We start from the raw sequence: 3865 nt of genomic DNA on the forward strand, positions 1-3865 counted from the left end.
CCCGTGGTCGGCGCATTTCTGCCCATCAACCGCGGTCTGGTTCAGGCTCGAGGAAAAAATAGACGACAACCACTTGGACACTCGGACAGCATTTATTACGAGGGCAAGTAACACTTCGAGCAGGCCAGGTACCTATATTCACATCATTAAGGGAGCGCTCGAGGAAAATAATACACCAGGTAAAGAAGGGGGTTTTGACTTACGAACTGGGGGTCACACCTAGTTCCGCGATTGGCGCATTCCTGCCCAAACACCACGGTGCGGTACACGCTCGAGGAAACAGTACACGACAACCGCGTGGACACTCGGGCAGCATTTATTACGCCTGTAAGAAACATTTCGAGCAGGCCACGTACCTATATTCACATCGTTAAGGGTTCGCACGAAGAAAATATAAGCACTACGTAAATAGAGGGATTTCGACTTACGAACTGGGGAATACTGGCGGCCGCGGCACGAACGCGACTGGTTAACCACGCTATGCACTATGGGAGCGGCGACGGGCCCGCCTGTTCTCACCGACTGCTGTTCACCGAATGGTCTCGGCTGCTTGCTACCCACTTGCGCTCCCTGCGAGAAGAAAGTTACCCTCTCCCCCCTGACGCGCATGCGCAGACGTGACTTTCGCCACCGCCATGGGACCCGGGGATCCCAACAAACCCTTCATCTGGATTTCACTTGGCTACATTATTGCGATAAGCTAAAGGCATCATCTGCACTGCATTCAGAATTAATGCGTCCCGATTGAACATTTCAGATAAGCATATTTTACATGCAGCAAGGACAAAATGCGCACAAACTGACCCTGCCGTCGCTTACTACGTAAGCCACGGGCATTCAGTGTTCCAAACGTTAAGGGAAGGGCGCCCGCCACGATTCCACTACTAAGGCGCAGTGCCTACACGTAGCGCTGCTACCTTTGTTCTGCCTGTCCCATCCCTTTGAGGATTCGCAGCTCCAGCAACTTCTTGACTGCAGCGGCGTCTGCACTCACAGGGGCTCCATGAAGGGGTTTCTCAGCCACGGCGACCTTTCGCTCTTTCCCAGAGCACTCCAAATCATCTGCCGGCGCTGGATGCTTCTTGGATGTCTCAGTCATTTCAGTATCCTCGGCAGGATGAAGCTGGTCCCGAAATGGTGGTGATTCGGCCCACGTTGCCCAAGGGTCCTTTTCACGGTTAGTCACTGTATGTTCTTCAGTAACCTTCGCTGTAGCTGTGTCCGCAGATGTCGATATTTGCACTTCCTCAGCCCGGTGGTCTTCAGCAGGCGCTTCGCCAGAGGCACCTACGACCTCACTTACATCCATGAGGGGGTTAACGATGGTGTCATCGTCCACCGGTTTACTGCCACGAAGCTTGTCAGCATACGTGCCAACGCATGCCTCTGCGTTATGACCATAACGGTGGCACTTCGCGCAGCAGCGTGGTGTTTTGCACTGTCTTCTTATGTGCCCTACTCTGTTGCATCGAAGGCACAGGGGAGGTCATCCGGGAATCAAAAGTAAGCATTGCCGAGTCATGACGTAAGTTTCAAATCCGCATCTTTGTCCTTGCTGCATGTAATATGTGCTTATCTGACATGTTCAATCGGGACGCATTAATTCTGAATGCGGTGCAGATGATGCCTTTAGCTTATCGCAATAATGTAGCCAAGTGAAATCCAGAGGAAGGGTTTGTTGGGATCCTCGGGTCCCATGATCGCCGCAACGGTGGCAAGTCACGTCGGCGCATGCGCGGCAGGCAGGGTGGGGAGAGGGTAACTTTCCTCTCGCGGGGTGCGCACGCGGGTACCAAGCGCCCGAGACCATTTGGTGAACAGCAGGCGGTGAGAGCAGGCGGCCCGCCGCCGCTCCCATAGTGCATTGCGTATAACCAGCCGCGGCCGCCAGTATCCCCCAGTTGGTAAGTCGAAACCCCTCTCTTTACGTAGTGTATTATTTTTTTCGTGCGACCCCTTAATGATGTCAATATAGATACGTGGCCTGCTCGAAATGTTACTTGCAGGCGTAATAAATGCTGTCCGAGTGTCCACGCGGTTGTCGTGTATTGTTTCCTCGAGCTTGTACCGGACCGCGATGTTTGGGCAGAAATTTGCCAACGGTCATCGGCCGTCCCACTGTGCGCAGACTCCGTGCTGAACACCGTTTGCGTGATCGCGCTCAACAAAGCGGTGAAACCTTCACGAGCTACAATGAGGACGTCATCGACCTCTGTAAGCGCGTGAATGCGTCCATGACCGAAGCCGGTAAGATAAGGCATATTATGAAAGGCATAGACGACGATGCCTTCCATATGCTCGTGGCCAATAACCCTACGACAGTTGCACAAGTAATTGAGCTCTGTCAAAGCTTCGACGAGCTGCGCCAGCAGCGCCTTTCCACACGTCGCACCAGTTTGCAATCCGCGGACCTCTCGGCCTTGGAGCCTGGATGCCTTAGCGCTGATCACTCCGGCTTGCTGCCGCAGATTCAGCAATACATTCGGGAAGAATTGGCTCGCCAGCTATCTCTTGTGGCGTGTGTTGCTGAGCCTGCTTCCACGCAAGAACCGTCGTGTGATCCAAGCACAAGTTTCTGAGGCACTCCCACCTCCCTCTCCGCCGCCACCTGTGACTGCACCTCTGACTTGCGCAGCCGCTCTCAACCGACCTCCTCCGCGACCGATGCCTACTACCTCCAGACCCACCGCTAGTTTCTACTCGTCGCCACTTCCGGTTCACGTGCCCTTATCGCCTTCCGGACCTTCTCTTAACCCATGGCATGCTCCGGACAACCGCCCTATCTGTTTCGCATGCGGTATTCCGGGTCATGTTGCGCGTTTCTGTCGCCGCCGTGGACTTTATTTTCGTCGTGACGCGCCGAACCTCGGCTACCTTCTCCAAGAGCCTTTGCATCGTTCTATCCCTGATCCCTCGGACTCGTCATTCTCGTCGTGCCGCCTTCAACTCTCGTCGGTCTCCTTCCCCTCGCCGCCGTTCCCTTTCACCCATGATTCGCCGTTCCAGCTCTGGTCAGGAGGAAAACTGACAGCCGCAGTTCCCGAGGCAAGAACTGCGCCATCGTCGAAATTTTCAAGGCCTCGATCATCTTTCTCCTCCTAACGAAATCGCAGTATTTGTCGAAAGCGTCGCGACAACAGCTCTTGTCGATACAGGGGCTGCCGTTTCTGTCATAAGTGAAGATCTCTGCCGCAAACTCAAGAAAGTGACGATTCCTGTACCACATATTTCCCTACGCACGGCAAGCTCGCAGCAAGTCAAGCCTTCAGGCGCATGTACCGCTCGTTATGATTCAGGATGAACCATATATTTAGAATTCGTCGTTCTATGCCGTGCTTCGCATGACGTTATTCTGGGTTTGGACTTCCTTTCCGCACGTCATGCTGTTGTCGACTGCGCTCGCGCGCAACTGGCTTTGTTTCCGTTCCGTGCAACTACCGTCGACCTCCCGAACCGTTCTCCTAAAGTGGTCCTCACCGCTGACGTCATTATCTCTTTTTTTTTCTGACGCCTTGGTGCCCGTCTCTTGTGACTCTGCCCCCGCCACAACAGCTCTTTTTACACCATCTGAAGATTGTGCGCGTCGACAAACCTTCTACTCCCGTTTGCAGTCGTCACACTCACCGATGGTTCCGCTGCCATTTATGCGTGAAATTCATTTCCTTGTCCTTCAACTCTCTTACACGGTGAATGTGTGGGGCGTCTCGACACTGTTGACGTCATTAGTCCCTTTGACCTACCTTCCGATAGGTCGCTACTGCCTATCGGTGCCGTCACTTCTGCTAGCGCGCGAGCCTCGCGTTCCCCCGATGTTTTCTTGCATACCGTCGACGACGCGCTACGCCCGCTCAACGCAGTGAAGTTG

Source organism: Dermacentor silvarum, chromosome 1 (assembly GCF_013339745.2).
Source record: "Dermacentor silvarum isolate Dsil-2018 chromosome 1, BIME_Dsil_1.4, whole genome shotgun sequence".
In the NCBI taxonomy this organism is placed as follows: domain Eukaryota; kingdom Metazoa; phylum Arthropoda; class Arachnida; order Ixodida; family Ixodidae; genus Dermacentor; species Dermacentor silvarum.